This window comes from Eubalaena glacialis, chromosome 6 (assembly GCF_028564815.1).
Source record: "Eubalaena glacialis isolate mEubGla1 chromosome 6, mEubGla1.1.hap2.+ XY, whole genome shotgun sequence".
Lineage (NCBI taxonomy): Eukaryota > Metazoa > Chordata > Mammalia > Artiodactyla > Balaenidae > Eubalaena > Eubalaena glacialis.
In genome coordinates, this window is record NC_083721.1 from 9,318,012 (window position 1) to 9,338,985 (window position 20,974).

General features: G+C 43.3%; 1 protein-coding gene across 4 annotated transcripts in view; it reads left to right on the top strand.

Annotated features, from left to right (window-relative positions):
• Positions 1-20,974, top strand: part of SETD4 (SET domain containing 4) — a 136,911-nt gene that overhangs the window by 66,501 nt on the left and 49,436 nt on the right. For all 4 annotated transcript variants that reach the window (XR_009701237.1, XR_009701236.1, XR_009701239.1 and 1 more), the window contains one exon: positions 14,637-14,781. The gene's annotated coding sequence lies outside the window, so the exon portion shown is untranslated. The remainder of the gene's footprint in view (positions 1-14,636; positions 14,782-20,974) is intronic.

The window sequence follows — 20,974 nt, forward strand, 5'->3', positions numbered from 1 at the left end:
CTACTGAGCCCGCGTGCCGCAACTACTGAAGCCTGCGCGCCTAGAGCCCGTGCTTTGCAACAAGAGAAGCCACTACGATGAGAAGGCTGTGCACTGCAATGAAGAGTAGCCGCCGCTCGCTGTAACTAGAGAAGGCCCACACACAGCAACCAAGACCCAACGCAGCCAAAAAAATAAATAAAGAAATTTAAAAAAACCCCAAAGAACCCTCACTATCTTTTCTAAAAAAAAGAATCTATAAAAATTGCACTGTTGCTAAAAAAAAAGCTGGAAAACCCCTTGGCTTATTCAAACAAGTAAAATCACCCTCATCTTGGTCTAGCTTGGTATAACTAAACTTACCTTTCAGCACTCCCCAAATTACTCTCTACCTCAATCAGCCTGGTAATCTCACAGTCCCTTAAATACCTCATGCCCATCTGCGCTTACCTGGTTCTGTTCAAAATGATCTAGCCTTGGAAAATGGGAGATTACTGACTGCAAGAAAATGTTAGTTCCTGAAGTTACTAAAATTGGTCTCACTTATTAGCAAGACACTGTATAGTTGGGCTAATGATACGAATGAGGTCACAATGCCAGCAGGAGAAACAGAGGAGTGAAGTAGTTGATAGCTCAAACCTCTGATGTTTCTTATGTAACACCTTTGTCGGAGGGACAGTGAGGAGTGGGCTTCATGTCTGATGAGAGGGGGAGGGGAAAGGCATCCGCCTGTCCTGAGCTATGGCCGTGGGGCTGCTGTGGGGTGTCCCTGGCTGATTCATAAGATTTGTCCACATCAGATCATTTCATTGAGTAGTCACCTGGAGATGGGACCTGAGCAGCGGCAAAGCCAATAGGAGTCACCTACATCCTCACCCCTCACTCTGCTTATGATTTCCACCTGGAACACACAGGCTAGAGGCCCCTCATGTGCTCTCTGGGTCTGTGGGAGCCAGGGTGGTGGGTGCAGCACAGGCTTTATTCTTCACTTTCGTCCACAACACAACCCTCAAGTGTGTGGATTTATCAGGTGTTAATGGAAGGATTGGAGCTTAATTACAATAAATCACAGTGTAAAAGGTGAAGGATGATAAAGCTTTTAATGTGAAATGTGGGTTTCTTTTAATTGAAGGGCAAGTTCACCATGGAGTTCAACCTCTGCATGGACACACACCAGTTCCCAGGGTAGCTCCTCTGGCCTAAAATTTCCTTTCTCATCTCATCCTCGTCTGCTTTTGACTTCAAGATTTTATTAGTGTAAAAAATGAGTTGTGCTTTTTCCTCTTTTCCTAGTATCTGAAAGATTTTATGAGAGAGTAGAATTCCTCTTCCTTGAGTGTTTGATAGAATTTACCTGCAAAAACATTTCTATGTGGGAAATTATTATTATTACTAATTTTACTTTTGCGTATATTTGAAAATTTTGATCGTAAAAAGTGGAGAGAATAGAATCATAAACCCCATGTATTTATCATTCAGATGAGGAAAGAATTTAAATTAGTGATTAAATTTTGTAAATATTTATAGGACCATTCAGATTTTCTATTTCTTCTATACTCATTTTTGACAATTAGTGTTTTTCTGGATATTTATTTATTTTAATTAAGTTCTCAAATTATCAGCAAAAATTGTTCATAATTTTCTATCTTTTAAATTTGGACATCTATATTTCTGTTTTTCATTCCTAATCTTTTTTTTTTTTTTAATTTTTATTTATTTATTTATTTATTTTATTTATTTATGGCTGTGTTGGGTCTTCGTTTCTGTGCGAGGGCTTTCTCTAGTTGTGGCAAGTAGGGACCACTCTTCATCGCGGTGCGCAGGCCTCTCATTATCGCGGCCTCTCTTGTTGCGGAGCACAGGCTCCAGACGCGCAGGCTCAGTAATTGTGGCTCACGGGCCTAGTTGCTCCGCGGCATGTGGGATCTTCCCAGACCAGGGCTCAAACCCGTGTCCCCTGCATTGGCAGGCAGATTCTCAACCACTGCGCCACCAGGGAAGCCCCCTTAATCTTTTTTATTTATGCCTTCTCTCTTTTCTTTAATCAGACTTACAGAAGTTTATCAATATTTATTACCTATTTCAAAGAATCTACTTTTCTCTTGACGTTCCTTTGTTTCAATGTCTGGACTGAAGTGCACCGCAGGGCTGGAACTGAGTTTGGGAGAGACCTTGGACCATTAGATTGTGCCTAGCTAGGATGCTCCTTGGGCAGATCAGAGGAGGGATTTCCAAGACCAAGCTAAAGAGGGTCACTTTTAGGAACACAGTACATATTAAAAGCAATGCCATAGAAAGAAAGACAACAACAATAACAATTATAATACTAATACAGATTAATTATTGTGTGCTGAGGACTAGGTTAGGTGATTTACACACATTGACTCAATGTTTACAATAAGCCTGTGATGTTTCTGTTATGAACCTCATTTTCAGGTGAGTTAACAGGCGCTGTGTGAATAAATAATTTGCTCAAAATCAGAGTTTATCGATGGTATTTGATTTCAAAACCTATGTTTTTCCTGTTATCCCATTAACCATGAACAGAGGGAAAATTGGGTGGATTGCTGGAAATCTTGAGAGTTTGACCACAAGACATGAAAAGCCAATGGGATAAACAAAGTTCAGCTTGTCACCTACTTCCTTGGCCATTCTGGGCCAAATGAATAAAGCAGACCCAGTTTCATTTTAAATGACTTGATCTTTATTTTATTCTGGGAACTCCAGGGAGAGAAAACTTACCTGGTGAAAAGATCCAAATGGAAACAAACTCTTTTTTTCAATGCAAGGGAAAAGTATTCCTTGAAATGAATTTTTAGTATGAAAAATTTGGGTAAATGGCATTAAAAAATTAAAAAATTGAAATACAGTATTAATGTTTGCCAAAAAAATGAGCTACAGTGAGTAACCTAGAAGCTTTCATTGTTTTAGTTTTTCACAACAAAAATATAAAGATAATAATATGCAGAACACATTACCAAAATGAGCGTGAGAACTCCAGCCAACCTTTTGTTGAAAGCATCGTTCTCAGTCTATTTAAAAAGCTATAAAAAAAAAAAAAAAAAAAAGCTATGAAAATTACAAAAATAATTACCCATGGCACTTGTACCGTTACTACCTTTTTATGGGGGCAGCATTGGCTTGTGTAGTCCTAGAGTTGCATATCAAGTCATCCATGTGTTTGTTGTGTTTGAGTACGCCTTCAGGAATCTCTGAGAGAGGTACCCAGTAGATAGTGAAGTTTCTGATTAAAAACAAAACAAAACAAACGCTTTTATTTCTTTTTAAAACTCCTTTCCTTCTCCCTTTCTTAGTAATTAGTTCCGTGCTGTCCAATAACACTTCCTGGTAAGTGTTTGATACCTGTGCCATTCAATATGGCGGCCACTAACCATATGTAGCCATTGAGCACTTGACATGGGTGGTTAGCATGACTAAGGAGTTGAATTTTAAATTTTATTTCATTTTAATTAACTAAAAATTAAATTAAATAGTTACATGTGTCTAGGGATACTCAATTGGACAGTGCACATTTAGTCTATCAATCCATTTCAGAGTGTTTGTTTCTGATGGTAAGACATCATTTGTGATGCCTGCTTGTGTTTTATAGTGGTTTGAATTACCCGTCTGATTTCCCTAACTCTCACATTTCCCACATCAAAAAATCAGTGGCTGAAAGAGGCTGGCTGTATCACCTTTTAATCAAATTTGATTTTGTTGTTTGGGTGGGATCTTCTGCCCCAGTTATGGTTTATTCTAGATGAGGTTCTGTGGTTGAGTGTGGGTGAATTGTGGCTTTCTACTATACCGCTGGCGTTCATGAAACACACTGGATGCTGAGGGCAGTCAAATGTAACCTGGGAGGAAGGGTATTTGCTTATCTTTCAAGTTGTTTGAAGACCAAACCACAGCCATGTTGGGATAAAGTAGCCGGGTGAGACAGAACCAGCAAACTCTAGGGAGGCTTCATCTCCGCTCACCACAAAACCTCAATGTTGATATGCCTTTCTTTTCTTTATGGGCCTTAATGACAAACTTTCCTGGGTCTCAGTTGCTGTGTTGAAATGGGGAGTAGTATTTTTACTGCATGTAATTATTTCTGCATTTGCCCTAGTGTTTTAAATAAAGTGAGAGCAACCCTTTCTTTAAGAGGTGGCAACAGTTTTGTACTCCTTGTAGATTACCTGTCTTCCTGGTTCCTGGTAGGATGGTTTCCAGTCTTCCTGTATCAAGTTCAAGTCTGCTGGATCCAGAGCCAGGGGTCTTTAGAGTTACAACTAAATGCACTGGTTCAGATGACAGAAACTGCAGGCCTGTCGCAGAAAAAGGCCCATCTAAAAGAGATGGCACAGAAGGTGTCTTTCCCCTTGCTTCTGATCACGTTTCTTCACAAAAACTTGATTGGTCTCTTGATCTCCTTCCTCAGTACCTTGCTGAGAAACAGGCCTGGTTTCTGATGTCTGGGTCATTTTGTCTTGTGCATCTTGTCTAAATCTGTGGCCATCACCATCCACAGGCTTGGCAAAGCCAGTCAATGTACAGATACTGTAGGCAGAAGGACTTTTCTTCCCTAATCTTCCTGAAAAGGGTGGGAAAGCATCCTTCTCCCCCCTTTGACCGTCTGATGCTTACCTACCCAGGTTGAAGTGTGAAAGGTGGGTTGTCTATTGCGCGGTGAGTGAAGAGTCTGCCTCCCTAGGGGGCTGGGTGAAGTCCAGGTTGACGTCTGCCGCCCCCTCCTGTTCTTGTCACCGCAGGTATCCATCCCACTGTCAAGAGGATCCAGGAAGACTCACTGCTCTTCCTGACTAATCTGTGTGATTCTCATGGCACTTGTCCTTACATTTCACATGGCCGCCGCGTAGAGGAAGGCTGGGTAAGGTCCGTGAGCCGGGCAGGTGCACGTGGAGTCCCCTGCCTGTGAATTTCACCTTGGCCCATGCTCTTGTGACGAGCCAGGAGCCAAGAGCCATCGGACTGATCCCTGTTTTCCCTGAAGCTCCCCATCCTGAGCAGCACTTTGCCCTGGCTGATTGAAGGTGAAGGCGGATGCGTAAGGGGGTACCCATTCTCTCCCGTCATCCTTCCATTGACTTCCAACATTCATTCATTTACTCATCCAGCGGTTATTTATTGAGCACCAACTATATACCAGCTGTTTTCACTGTGGCTATGGTTGTGAATGAGACTTGCACAGCCTGTTTCTATCCAACCCACAGAATAGCTTCTAGACACATTTTCCTTCCTTAAAAAAGTTCTCTCCATATTCTTCCTGTAGCATCTATATCCCAAGGACAGCGGGAGAATCTTATGAGGATATTTAAAATGTGTTTTTCTAATCGATTCCTCCCTTTGGAGGCAAAGTGAACTAATGTAATAAAAATAGAACCGAAGAGGCCAGAGTCAGAGAGGACACAAAACCCTTCATGGTGCAGGATGATTTACTGGGGTATATTTTCTCTAGTTCTGATGTCCGAGGGGAGAGCAGGGCTTTGTGTCCAGGAGACCTGGAGCTGCCCTTGTCCACGCAACAGAGGCAGGGTGCGTTTGGTTTTCAAAAGTACTCAGTTTAGAGAGGGCTGGGGACAGGGTTGGAAATGCTGGGGCCCCGGGGATGATGCCCTGAGGCTGGGAAGTGCTGCAGTCCTGGAGTGCAGGTGGGAGGCTGCTCCATGACGTCCCCAGAGACAACAGGGCCTCTGCTGTATCAGGGCCGTGAGAGGGTTGGGTGTGTGTGAGGGTTGGGTTGTGTGAAGGTTGGGGGTCTGTGTTTTTCAATGGCTGGGCCTGTGGTGTTGGTTGTCACGTGTGTGTGGGGCACTGAAAAGGAACTGGGGCCTTGGAAGCTGCTGAGACAGACCCCTGGGCCCAAGCTTCAGATGGGCTTGGGCAGTGACATCGTAATAGTAAACCAACAGTCTTCTCTGATGCCCTGTTCATTTCTAATTATCTCAGTTTGGGCGGCTGTAAGGAAGGGCAGCGAACTCCAACAGACTTTGTAGGCCCGTGTCTATAGCAACATTGTTCACAACCGCCAAAAGGTGGAAGCAGTCCAAGCATCCATGGACGGATGACTGGATAAGCAAAGTGTGGTATAGCCATACAATGGAATATTATCCAGCCTTAAAAAGGAAGGAAATCCTGACCCCTGCCGCAACATGGATGAACCACAAGGTTACTTTTCATTATGCTGAGTGAAGGAAGTCAGCCATAAAAGGGAAAATACTGTATGATTCCACTTACATGAGGTATATCTGGAGGAATCAAATTCATAGAGACAGAAAGCAGAATGGTTGTTGCCAGGGCCTGGGGGTGGGGTGGGGAGTTATTGTTTAATGGGAACAGGGTTTCTGTTTGAGGTGATGAAAAAGTTCCAGAGATGGATGGTGGTGATGGCTGTACAGCAATGTGAATACACTGAATGCCACTGAATCGCAGACTTAAAAATGGTGAAGCTGGTAAATTTTATGTTATATGTATTTTACCACAATTCAAAAAATAAATGAAAGGACAACACAATGGGCCTAATTTGTTGTAACTTTTATTTTATTTAAAAAATTTCATTTATTTATATCTTTATTTATTCATGGCCACACCACATGGCTTGCGGGATCCTAGTTTCCCGACCAGGGATGGAACCCGGGACCCCTGCAGTGGAAGCACAGAGTCCTAACCACTGGACCTCCGGGGAAGTCCTCCTTATAACTTTTAGAATGAAAAGAGAAATCTGGAATAAAACTTCAGAAGAGTAGGCTGGGAAAATGGAGGGAGGCTCTGTTATTTCACAGGGCATGAAGTGAGACCAAATTTCTTGTGGATTAAAACATGACATAGAATCCAAAGTCTCATCAAAAGAAAGTTCTGTCCTGGGCTGCCCCATCCGTCCATCCTGTTTGTGTGTGTTTTGAGCGCCTTCAACGACACAGACATTTATTTCTCTGTCCCAGAGCAGTAGGGGGGCCGCTCGGTGGTCGCCGCTCCATGGGGCCACCCACCCTGGGACCAGGCGGGGGGGCTGGGCCTTCTGCAGTGGTGCTGCTCCATCCCTTCTCTCAGCCTCCAGGTGGAGTTGGGTGCTTACACTTGGGGAGTGCACTCTGCTCTCAGCGTCTGCCCAGGGCAGTGTGTCCCCAAATTCTCTACCAGAAGGGGGAAATGCAGTCCAAGTGGCCCAGCCTGGGACAGGTCAACAGGATTCAGTACATTTGAAATGAGCAGGTACCCACCTCCTCAAAGGCCTGTGGGGACACCGGTACGGCTGCAGAGAGCACAGCAGGACGTGGCAAAGAAAACCCTTGTCAAAGGTTTCCTAAAGGCAGTTGTAGGCTGAGCTTGACAGAAAACTCATTTCCCCAAGGTCATGGAACCAAGCTTTACTTTTATATATTCAAGGGGCACCGGCCAAGCTTGACCTTGCATCCCCACTCTGTCAGGTTAGGGTTAGGGTTAGGGTGAGGGTGAGATGTTAGGACAGGACTCTGAGGGGCAGAGCGTAGGTCAGCACTCAGGGCCCAGTTTCTCCTGCAGCACCCTTTCCTCTCTCCTCCCTACTTCTCCATCCCCCAAGGCCACATCTGTTTGCACGTGGAAATCAGAGGTGCGTGTCTCTGTGTTTAGAAAGTGGGTGCTGTATGAAACCTGGAGCAGAGGGGCTTCTCCATCAGCACCAGAGGGTGTGGCCCACCTGACTTTCATTATCTGAGGTCAGAGGTTTGAGTCGTGGGCTTGACCTCCTGTTGTCATCGAGGCCCTGGCTTGAGCTTCTGCGTCTCCGTCCATGACCAGGTCGTATTCCAGAGTCACTTCAAGGTGAGCTGCCCCGCTGTAAAGCCCTTTAATATTTTGGCCTAAGCTCCTGTCCCATTTGAGGCATGTAACCGATTCAAGTAGCAGCTGGGGCCCTTTGTTTATAACTCTCTCATCTCACATTTCTCAGTGGATTTCTTTTTGTAGACAATGTTCTATGAATCACCTCTGAGATGAGAAATTATCAGCTTAGGGACTCTTCTTTTTGAATTGTCAGAATAAGAATAAACTAACTCTCTGAAGTCATTTCTGGAGTCCTAGACCCACCACAAAGGTGGAGATGAATCCCCCACCCCCTGATCTGGGGACTATGTTTTATTCTATTTTTCCCCCAAAGGGTAGCAAGGCAGTTCTCACCTGCTTCTTTCATCTCCCTACTGACTGCTGACCCTCCCACGGTTGTCCTGGTTCTCCACTTACTCTGTGTTGCTATGAGTCTCAGATTCCTCATCTGCAAAATGGGTATAATAGCTCAAGGCTGCTGAGAGTTTGTGAGTTTCTCTATGTGAAAGTACTTTATTGATTTAAAAATGCTATACCAATGGACATTACTTTTCTGCCAAAAAAAAAAATCCATGAGAGGATGGGACATTTGTCTTTCTCTGGACTCACTGCCTGGCAGTGAGAATATCAGTCTTGATCATGCTACCTTATTCAAGCATTTTAATAATGAAGATCATTTCTCTCTCCTCCCCCTGGCCCTCTCTCCCTCTTCTCCCACTTTGGTCCAGGAGGCAATGAAAACTGGCTTTCACTTCTTTTTGTCTTTCCTGGTAGCCCGGTCTCACTGCTGGAGTAGCTTTCAAAGCTGTTTCTCCTTGAACTTCTGCTGTTGCCATCTGCTTTTACAAGGGTCGATAGAGGACGATGCTCTGAGCCTGTGAAGGTGTTGGAGAGCCAGACAGCCTCTGCCTTCTGACTCACAGAGATTGATGTGAATGTTAAAGGCAGGAATTTTTGTTTTCTGCTGGAGAAGGTCACTAATTAGGAGGCTGAAGAACCGGAGTGGGCTCAGCTTGGGGCTGGTGGAGGCTGCTGGTACACTCAACTTCTGAGAGTGCTCTGCACTCCTGACTCGCCTCTGCCCCTAGATACGGGATCTGTCCTCACGTCCAGTGGGGCTGGGCTGTGTTCCCAGGCTCACGGGGAAGTGAATATCTGCACAGTGCTTTGTTTAAAAGTTTGAATCTGATTGTGCGATTCAAGCCAGTGTGTCAGACTTCAGCCAGTGGCTTTTGGGGGAACTTGCAGGGGTGAGAAGTTATCCAGGTACTGGGACATGGGAAGCCTTTCTGTTGATTTTAATGCACTTTGTACAGTTTTCCAAGGCTCTTGGCAGCTCGGTGGTGGCCTGATTCTTTGTGTAACACAAGGCTGCCACGGACGCGGCAAAAGAAGAGTTAGGAGTGTGTGGCTCACCGACTTGGAATCCGGACACACACGTTCTGGATTTTATTGCCAACTAACAATCTTGAGGGAATGATTGGCTTAGCAACATAACATCTCTCCCTGAGCCTTGGTATTCCAGCTGGTTCTTCTTGAAAATTACTGCCATGGGATAACCTTTTGGTGGTCTCTGTGTGGAGAAGACAGAGAAGGATAAATGATATGAAAATTGGCATCAGACTTGGCATTTTGGCTGGCTGTCTCAGAGGGGTAGCTGTTGTACAGAGGGATGTGCTCTGTCAAGGGTTGGAGGGAAAAAAAGATGAGCTTCTAGCTATCACTCGGCTGCTCAGCATGTCCGATTGTTGCAAGTAGAGTTGGGGAAACCCAGAAAACACTGGTGAAATCCAGGAAGCCAAGAGCACTGTGACATCATGCGTGTGAGAGATCGAAATGGAAATTCCACTATTTAGGTGAAATCCAAGACTTTGAATAATCATAGATTCACAGGAAGTTGCAAAAAAATATATATATATATACAGGGAGGTACCATGTACCCTTTACCCCTGCAACATCTTGCTTAACTATAATAACAAAACTATGAAATGATGCAGAGTGCTTTTGAAACAGCTAGGTGACACATCAAGATGATGAAATCGCAGTGCTCTTGCAAAGATAGCATCGATATTTTTTTGAGCCCCTACTATGTGCGCATCCATATATGGGGCATAGGGAATGTAAACAAATCAGTCTTGGGTCCTCCACTGAGGGAGTTACAGAATAACCGGGGAGTCTGACATCAAATAAAAAAATTATGTGCATAATTCATGAATCACAGTTGTGATAAGTGCTATGAAATGAAAATAGAACCAAAAGAATAAAAGTTGATTTCGTGAAAAGATACCTTAAAACGTTTCCATGAAGTTTCATTATCTTATTTTAAGATTTGCCAAAGATTCTATGGTAGCTGCAACTTTGAAGTTTACTCCTTGTATTACATTTATTATAATTGCGTCCTTTTCTGGGCTTATTTTTTTCCGATTTCTTCTTTTTTTTCCAGTCTGTGGAAGCCAAGTATGTCTTGGAATGGGCACTGATGGTTCTGCCCACAAATGACAGTTTATGAGGGTGTTTTTAATGTGCGTTAGCAATTTGGCTGCAGAAAGGGAATCAGACCTCAGAGATCCATTCCTTAATATCACCAGCAATTAGGAGTGATCACACCGAAACTGACGCCTGCCAAGAGGAGGGATTCTTGAATGTTGGTTGGTTTGGGGAGACCCTGAAACATCTTCTCGATTACAAAGCTTGCTGCCTCTGGTTTCAGAGGGCAGCTCCGGCCAGCCACACAGAGTTCATGTGCACAGGGTTCCTTCTTGTGGCTCAGCGATACGATCTAATTTGGAATCCTTATGGTTTAAGTGAAGAGAGGAACAATTACATGTATGTTCCCTGTTGAACACAACACATGGTATCCAGGCAACTCAAGTGGAACGTACGGGAGAGAGCAGCTCTCCCCACCTGCTTGGTAAACTCAGCGCAGGTGGTGGAAATAATACCTGGATAAATACCACCGATCACTTAGGACATTTTCTTTAGATCAACATTTGCCCTGGGAGGTTCTCAGGTCTTTTGGCTTTGGCCAAGCAAACAGTGTGTTTCAGACAAGAAGTGGAAATCAGAGGTTTGCCAGAAATGGCCGGGGGGAATGGGCTTTAACAGCGGTGTAGGCAGCGGGACTTCGCTTCCGAGGTCAGCTTCGGGTCTTTGTGAGATGCAGCCTAGACTTAGGATACCTGCCCAAGAGGCACGTGATATCCAGAAGTGCTGATTTTCCGTCTGTTCAAGTGAAGTGTCTTTTGTAATTTCTCACTCCTCCTTTTACATTCTACATCACGGAGCCTTTCAAAATGCACTGTTGGTACAGAAGCAAGATCTCCACTTCAGGTGCTGTATTTGGCCACCTGAAAATTCCAGCCCTTGTCCTTCATCATGACTTTAAATTCATGGGGTGGGGGAGGGGAAGCCCCCCACGATATCCGTTGTCCAAAACCTGACTTTTCTTCCCTCTGTGGGGAAATTGCTGGATCTGTTGATGATCCTCTTAATGGGAATCTTTTTGTTGAATTTCACTTTTATTATACATTTTAAATTATAATTTTAAGAATGATTTTTTTCCCCCAGAATGTTAGAGTGGAGTTTGGGATCCTTCGTTATTTTTAATGAGTGCTGGTGAGTGGAGAGGTGTGCTCTTGGGCCTGGAAGCCTCATGTACTAATCTTTGCAAGCAGATGCTGTTCTAACTCTTGGAGGCACCTCCTCTATACCCCACAGGGCCTGGCATCGTGCCCTGAACATATCAGCTCTCAGTGCTCGCTGCCTGCTTCGCTGTTGAAAACGTGTAGCTGGATTGTACAGGTGTTAAGAGCTGGGCTTTGGAGAAGTGGTATCTGATTTTGAATCCTGCTTCTGCCACTTAGTCTTCTGAGTCCTTGGACAAACCACTTAACCTCCCTGAGCCTCAGTTTCCTCATATGTAAAATGGGGATAATAAGGCCCACCACATAGAGTTGTGAAAATTAAATGAGATGGTGCTTAACACGTTACATAGAGCCTGTGGATCGCCTTTCTCCGTGTTAGATTGTGAGCCCCATGGGGTAAGGATATGTCTCATTCACTGCTATATCCCAATGCCTGGTACATAGTAGATGCTCAAGAAAATACTCATTAGATTAAAGAAAATGTATTATAGATTTTTCTATGATATTACTGAGTAGAGGAAGAGAACAGTTTAAAGATTTGAGGAATGAAGACATGAGACAATTCTATTTGAAACATAAAATAATGGGAGGAAATTATTTTTATCAACATGAGTTATGTAGATGTATCTTAGTATTGGGCATTAATCCCACTTTTAAGTAAATTTATTATTTTAGCTAAGAAGTCATCATTAATTTCTTAATAAAAAGATTAATGATGTTTTTAGGATTCCTGAGAGAAACTGACTTAGATGTTGAAAAATCTTTGACTAATATGCATGTTTTTAATAGAATTGTGGTTTTCGGCACCAAATATGGCAGTGATGTCCCCTTTCTTTCATTTCTTCTCTTTCCCCCTCCTTCTTTCTTGCTGTCTTTCTCTGCCTCCAAAACACAACGCTATAGCGCATTGAAAACATTTCTGAGAATTAAGGATGAGGGGAATGTTAGCTTCTCAGGGAAAGTTTAAAATAAAGTCAAAATAGTGTTTTTCCTTAGGAGTTACTCAAGCTTTGTAATTCCATAGGTAATCAGTAATTTTTCTGCTCTCCAGATTACCAAAATCTGGTACCAACCTGTAGCCAGTTTGGAGCATCAATTCTTGTCTGACTCAGTTGGGAACGAGGTGGGCACTCATTCAAACACGCATCGCAAAGTACCAAGTGGCTTTGCGTGTTTTAAGGACAGTTCTTCAACTCGCCACCAGATGGCAGAGGTGCTCCACTGAAGTTCAGCAGGGCGTTTGCTGCGTTAAAACAGCCTTTGGCACTTTTCTCCTTTCTGGACTGGATGCTTAGCATTTTTCTGGATGCAGAAAAGCGAGCAGCTCATGAGGGCTTGTACTTAAACATTTTATGTGGGAATTAAAGTACATGTTAATACAGATTCTGGCACTTATTTGCCCACTTAAAATATCTAAAGGGTTATGTATTTTTAACCCTTAAGAGACTGGTGTTGACATGCAATTTTGATTTTTTTTTTTTTTTCTTAAGGTCAACTTTGATTTCCCATCTCCTTATTTCTAAGCCCCAGTCTGTCTCCCCTCCTTTCTTTGTGGGATTATAACGAGGCTAAGAATTAAGAACAAGAGTGTTGGAAACCCTCAGCTCTGGGTTCAAGTCCAAACTATTCCACTTGGGTGAGCCGCTTACCCCACCCATGCCTCAGGTTCCTACAGAGTGAAATGCTGGAGGGTGTGAATGAGGTGATCTAGCTGATGCCCCCAGGGCACCTGTGGTGCTCACACAGTTGTGTCTACTGTTAGCTGTGAAAAGGCAGTGCAGTATTTTATATCTCTGTGTAATATTTTGTATCTCTGTCCGGTGCATTAAAACCTTAGACTATGCTACATTATAACTTAGCGATGGCCCCTTTGCTTGCTATTCCCACTCTCACCCCTACCCTTTGGGTAGGCTGCACTAGTGGTTCTCGCTGGTGGAGAAAGGGGAGTGGTATTGCCTTCTCAGGGCACAGCTGGCAATGTCTGGAGACAGTTTTGGCTGCCACAGTTGGAGAGTGGGTAGAGACTAGGGATGCTACTAAACATCCTGCAGTGCACATCCTGCAGCGCCTCCCACCCTCCACCCAGCAAAGAATGATCCAGCCCCAAATGTCAATAGTGCCCAAGTTGAGAGACTCCAGGCTCACTGGTACTCAGTAGAAGAAAAGTTCCCGGTATTTGATCTAGTCCTTTCAACTTGATGAAATTCCAAACATATATTGTACTAATCAGGCCTGTAGTAGACTCTGGAGCCCCAAGGATGATAAGACACAGACTCAGTCTTGGATCTGGGATTTTACTCACAAGCTAATGAGTTAGCCTCTTACTGGTTCACTGGATGCTGGCAGAAGACAGAGTTCTGGGTCAGATACAAGGGACTTCATTATTCATGGCAGAGCAAACTGAATGAGTATCATGATGGCCTGGGTTCCCCTTGTCCTCCAAGCCCCACAGGGTCCAGGTGGATGTTAGGTGTGCAGTGGGTTTGTATCATAGCCGAGGAATGCTGAGCTTGGGGAATCCACTGTTCATATAGTAAGTGATAAGCAAGCCCGTTTTTTGTCTGGGGGGAAGACATTATCCCATCCCTCAAGGGTGTAAAGAATTATACACAAGGTGCAGAGGATACAGAGCAGGGTATTTCAGATGGGTAGCATTTGAGAAGGCTTCACGGAGGAGGAGATATCTGAACTGGGTTTTGAAGGGTGAATAGGGTTTCAACCCATAGGCAAGGGGAGAGAATATTTCTCTCTTCTTCCCAGAAATAAGTTAACTTATCTCCTGAGCAGCTCAGCACAGGTTGTATGGGAACAGGGAGGGCACTCTGGAAAAGTCCTGGCTGGGTTTGATTAACTAGTGAATCTGGGCGGGCTGTTGCCAATTATGTCATGCTATTGTCAACTTATGTCTCAAGGTAATTTACTATGAGCAGATAGGCTATGTTTTTTTTCAATATTTTTTAATTGAAGTATATTTGGTTTACAATGTTGTGTTAATTTCTGCTATACAGCAGAGTGATTCAGTTATACATATATATACATTCTTTTTTTTAATATTCTTTTCCATTATGGTTTATCATAGGTTATTGAATATAGTTCCCTGTGCTATACAGTAGGACCTTGTTGTTTGTCCATTCCATATATAAAAGCTTACATGTGCTAACCCAAGCTACATTTTTCTTATGTGATTTTTTTCCCATGCTGTAGCTGGGAGCCTGTACTGGCCCACAGGAACCAGACTTCTTTATCACCAGTAGACCCTCCTTCAGTACATGAGAGCATGTTTGGCCAAGGTTGACGGACTGGAAAGCAGGATCCAGTGGATCACCTACAGAAGGAGATGGAGAAGGAGGTAAGGGCAGGAATGTTGAGTCCAGTGAGTGAGCCTCAGAACCGTGGGGGTCAACACCAGGGCGTGATCTCCTGTTGCCCGTGGTAGTATCCTCTGAGCACACTGGCTGTATTGAAATTATCAAAGGTGGGCAGGCAGGATATAAAATGCAGCCTAACTATGGAGAATTCTATGTGATACCGTCACAGCATGGCATATTATACCACAGTGGAAAAGATGGTCCTAGGTTACATGCCTCAACGTGGATTAATCCCAGTCTTTTAATCCTAAGCCCAGAAACCATTCTATATATTTCCAGTCGGAAGGGTTTAGTACAGGAAATCAGGTCCTACAAAATTGTTGGAAGGGATGGGAGGGGGCGAAATCCAGAGATGGGGGTGCTCCTCGGAAACGAGAACATTGCAGGAAGCCACTATGGCTACCACAGACACCATCGCTGCCCGAGGCAGAGTGAAATCCACCTTGTACCACCGTCCACCTGTCGTTGGTCATAGAACAGAAACCCCGTTGGCAAGAGATTCTGGGGATTGTGGTCCTCAGGATTCTACTTCCTGTGACAGAGCTGAGAACAAGGGGACACGATAGTGCTGAGTGTCCCTAGACAAGAGTAACATGATGGTGAGTGACAGAGCAACTCCCAGAAGATTACCTACAACATGGTACCATTTTTTTTTTTTTTGGCTGCACCAGGCAGCTTGTGGGATCTTAATTCCCCAACCAGGGGTTGAACCTGGGCCCTCGGCAGTGAGAGCGCGGAGTCCTAACCACTGGATCGCCAGGGAATCTCAACATGGTACCATTTTTATAAAGCACGAAATTAAACAGCATATCGTTGGGCCGTTCACGCAAGGGTATGCCAGAGCCGGCTTGAACTGACTTGCGAGATCCAATAGTTAAATTTTCAGGAATTTAGCAAGGCAGTTGTTAAACACAGCTGTTATTAAAAATTAAATTATATAAGCTTACAATAAAATAATTACAGCAAAGAGAATGGTAATAAATACTCTAACTCATCACCTCCTAATTATCTTACTTATTTTACTATTATCTATGCTTTTGAGGTTATTATATCTATTGCATCTGTATGGTAAAAATCCTATAAACTGGCATGCTACCATGGTCTCTTTCCAATTCAGTGTTCAGTGACATCACCTTGGTAGCTTGAAATGGGCCACTATTTATATGAAAGAAATTGGCCAGTGCTACAAATCAGGGCGTGATTGCTTTCTTTTTTTTTTTTTTTTTAAATAAGAGTATTAGTCATATTATTTTTATTTATTTATTTATTTATTTTTGGCTGTGTTGGGTCTTCGTTTCTGTGCGAGGGCTTTCTCTAATTGCGGCGAGCGGAGGCCACTCTTCATCGCGGTGCGCGGGCCTCTCACTATCGCGGCCTCTCTTGTTGCGGAGCACAGGCTCCAGACGCGCAGGCTCAGTAGTTGTGGCTCACGGGCCTAGTTGCTCCGCGGCATGTGGGATCTTCCCAGACCAGGGCTCGAACCCCGGTCCCCTGCATTGGCAGGCAGATTCTCAACCACTGCGCCACCAGGGAAGCCCGTGATTGCTTTCTTGATTGTCTGGATATAACAAAATGACGGACTAAATGTTAATAATGATTAACAGATTAAACTTAAATGTTTGTCATGTCTGCGGCTGTTACATTGTGAATAGCACAGAAATTGAGGAAACAGCCTTCCAGTATTTGAAAACCATTATCCGATTCAACAAAGAAGTTGCTCACATAATTGATAAAAAAGTGATTTTCTACCATGTGTCTTTGTCATTTTGCTTTCTTCTTGTTAATGTAAACGAAAGTATCAACCAACCTTCATACTGAAACTACATTGGTTCATCTGTTGCAACCATAGGTTGGTTGCAATTATGAAAGTTTGGCAAAAATCAAAAATATTCTGTGAGAATCAATTGAATGTTAGAGCTTTATAATAAAGATATTATGTATTTTATTATTTGTAAACTGTATGCTATACATCCTTTGTATCAAACAATTTATAACAAACTTATTAGGATATGTGCACATATTTAATTTTTGGAGAGCTGATTTTTAAACATTTACCATCACATCACTGCACATATATGATGAAGCAAGGGGATGATTAACAATATTCCAGGTAGCTGTTACCTTTGGGAGAGATCCCACATGGATATCCACTCACACCCCCTTCTGTTTTGTCTTCCTGCCCTCGTTTGCCATCTACCCAGTCATCCAAGTTCAAAGTTGGGGAGTCGTGCAGGAATCCTCCCTCCCCCTTCACATCTCATTGCCAGCTATTGTCGATTTTTCCTTCCCAACATGTCATGGTATTTATGGTTCCAGCTGAAGGGAACCGTTTCCAGCTTGGAACCCAGTTGAGAAACGCCTCTTCCCAGTGATTCCTCTCCTAGAACACACAGGGCACTGACTGCAGTGGAGGATATAGTTGTCAGACAGAAGACAGAGGATGAAGAGTGAGCCAGAGCTCTGGGTTTTACTCAGGTTTTCAGCAAAGTTGCTGTGGGCATTTATCAATCTACGGGAAGCCAACCTCTGCCAAAGCAATTGATGAAGGTCTATAATCGATACAGAAAGAAGACTTGGGGCAGCTCATAAGGAGACACCAAGAGTTAGGTCCCTGCGAAGAAGAAAGTGACAGCCCAGTGTCAGTCCTGGGATGCAGGGTACACAGAAGAGGATGCGCAGGGTCCATGGGGACAGATCCAGACCAGAGGATGGGGCTGCTCTCCAGGTGGAGCAAGTGAAAACTGGCACAGAGGTGGGGCTGAACCAGTGCAGCCGGCGCGTTGCCCTGACCCCAGTCAGAGGCCTCCCCGCTGTGTCCAGAGACAGAACACAGGCACCAGGAGCTTCACCACCTCTCCACGATGCAGCTGCTTCCCAATGAAGCTCTGGAGGAGGAAGGAAGGAGGGCAGAATGTGGAGAGAAGCTGGGAAGGGGTCTCTGTGAGGACTGACTGCTGCTTCTCCTTGGCTGCCTTCAGCATCTGTGTCCGTAGGATGTTCACCTGTGCCCAAGGCAGACACCCTCTCTGCTGGGATGTGATTTTCTATGCCACGAACAAAGCCCCCGTCTGCCTCCCGCTCTTCCTCCCCCTCCAGTCTCTCTACAGATTCTGCCCTTGCTTAGGCCGACTCCTTTCCTCTCTTCAAAGGAGAGAGGAGGGAGCTCCTTATTGCTCCGGGCCTCACCCCTTGTTGATATCAGTATATTCTAAACATGAGTCTTAGTTGTGGAAATCACTAATGCCTAAGTCACCTCCTAAGGGAATCAATATACACAGAATTTAGCTTTCCGTTTACACGGAGGGTTTACTAGCTCTGCTGTTTTCATCAAGTCCTGTATTTATTTATTTGGGGGGACTTTTTTTTTTTAACATCTTTATTGGAGTATAATTGTTTTACAATGGTGTGTTAGTTTCTGCTTTATAACAAAGTGAATCAGCTATACATATACATATATCCCCATATTTCCTCCATCTTGTGTCTCCCTCCCACCTTCCCTATCCCACCCCTCTAGGTGGTCACAAAGCACCGAGCTGCTCTCGCTGTGCTGTGCGGCTGCTTCCCGCCAGCCATCTATTTTACATTTGGTAGTGTATATATGTCCATGCCACTCTCTCACTTCGTCCCAGCTTACCCTTCCCCCTCCCCATGTCCTCAAGTCCATTCTCTACGTCTGCATCTTTATTCCTGTCCTGTGCCTAGGTTCTTCAGAACCATTCTTAACATCTTTATTGGAGTATAATTGCTTTACAATGTTGTGTTAGTTTCTGCTGTATAACAAAGTGAGTCAGCTATACGTACACATATATCCCCATGTCTCTTCCCTCTTGAGCCTCCCTCCCACCCTCCCTATCCCACCCCTCTAGGTGGTCACAAAGCACCGAGCTGATCTCCCCATGCTATGCAGCTGCTTCCCACTATCCATCTATTTTACATTTGGTAGTGTAAATATGTCAGTGCTACTCTCTCACTTCGTCCCAGCTTACCCTTCTCCCCCCTACCCCGTGTTCTCAAGTCCATTGTCTACATCTTTGTCTTTATTCCTGTCCTGCCCCTAGGTTCTTCAGAACCATTTTTTCTTTAGATTCCATATATATGTGTTAGCATACGGTATTTTTTTTTCTCTTTCTGACTTACTTTACTCTGTATGACAGACTCTAGGTCCATCCACCTCACTACAAATAACTCAATTTCATTTCCTTTTATGGCTGAGTACTATTCCATTGTATATATGTGCCACATCTTCTTTATCCATTCATCTATTGATGGACACTTAGGTTGCTTCCATGTCCTGTTTATTGTAAATAGTGCTGCAGTGAACATTGTGGTACATGAGTCTTTTTGAATTATGGTTTTCTCAGGGTATATGTCCAGTAGTGGGATTGCTGGGTCATATGGTAGTTCTATTTTTAGTTTTTAAGGAACCTCCATACTGTTCTCCATAGTGGCTGTATCAATTTACATTCCCACCAACAGTGCAAGAGGGTTCTCTTTTCTCCACACCCTCTCCAGCATTTCTTGTTTGTAGACTTTTTGATGATGGCCATTCTGACCAGGGTGAGGTGATACCTCATTGTAGTTCTGATTTGCATTTCTCTAATGATTAGTGATTTGGAGCATCCTTTCATGTGTTTGTTGGCAATCTGTATATCTTCTTTGGAGAAATGTCTATTTAGATCTTCTGCCCATTTTTGGATTGGGTTGTTTGTTTTTTGATATTGAGCTACATGAGCTGCTTGTATATTTTGGAGATTAATCCTTTGTCAGTTGCTTCATTTGCAAATATTTTCTCCCATTCTGAGGGTTGTCTTTTCGTCTTGTTTATGGTTTCCTTTGCTGTGTAAAAGCTTTGAAGTTTCATTAGGTCCCATTTGTTTATTTTTGCTTTTATTTCCATTACTCTAGGAGGTGGATCAAAAAAGATCTTGCTGTGATTTATGTCAAAGAGTGTTCTTCCTATGTTTTTCTCTAAGAGTTTTATAGTGTCTGGCCTTACCTTTAGGTCTTTAATCCATTTTGAGTTTATTTTTATGTATGGTGTTAGGAAGTGTTCTAATTTCATTCTTTTACATGTAGCTGTCCAGTTTTCCCAGCATCACTTATTGAAGAGGCTGTCTTTTCTCCATTGTATATTTTTGCCTCCTTTATGGTCATATGTGCATGGTTTATCTCTGGGCTTTCTGTCCTGTTCCATTGCTCTATATTTCTGTTTTTGTGCCAGTACCATACTGTCTTGATTACTGTAGCTTTGTAGTATAGTCTGAACTCTGGGGGCCTGATTCCTCCAGCTCTGTTTTTCTTTCTCAAGATTCCTTTAGCTATTCGGGGTCTTTTGTGTTTCCATACAAATTATGAAATTTTTTGTTCTAGTTCTGTGAAAAATGCCACTGGTAGTTTGATAGGGATTGCATTGAATCTGTAGATTGCTTTGGGTAGTGTAGTCATTTTCACAATGTTGATTCTTCCAATCCAGGAACATGGTATGTCTCTCCATCTGTTTGTGTCCTCTTTAATTTCTTTCATCAGTGTCTTACAGTTTTCTGCATACAGGTCTTTTGTCTCCTTAGGTATGTTTATTCCTAGGTATTTTATTCTTTTTGTTGCAATGGTAAATGGGAGTGTTTCCTTAATTTCTCTTTCAGATTTTTCATCATTAGTGTGTAGGAATGCAGGAGATTTCTGTTCATTAATTTTGTATCCTGCTACTTTACCAAATTCATTGATTAGCTCTAGTAGTTTTCTGGTAGCATCTTTAGGATTCTCTACATATAGTATCATGTCATCTGCAAACAGTGACAGTTTTACTTTTTCTTTTCCGATTTGGATTCCTTTTATTTCTTTTCCTTCTCTGGTGGCTGTGGCTAAAACTTCCAAAATTATGTTGAATAATAGTGGTGCGAGTGGGCAACCTTGTCTTGTTCCTGATGTTAGAGGAAATGGTTTCAGATTTTCACCATTGAGAACGATGTTGGCTGTGGGTTTGTCATATATGGCCTTTATTATGTTGGGGTAAGTTCCCTCTATGCCTACTTTCTGGAGAGTTTTTATCATAAATGTTGTTGAATTTTGTCGAAAGCTTTTTCTGCATCTATTGAGATGATTGTATGGTTTTTATCCTGCAGTTTATTAATAAGGTGTATCACATTGATTGATTTGCGTATATTGAAGAATCCT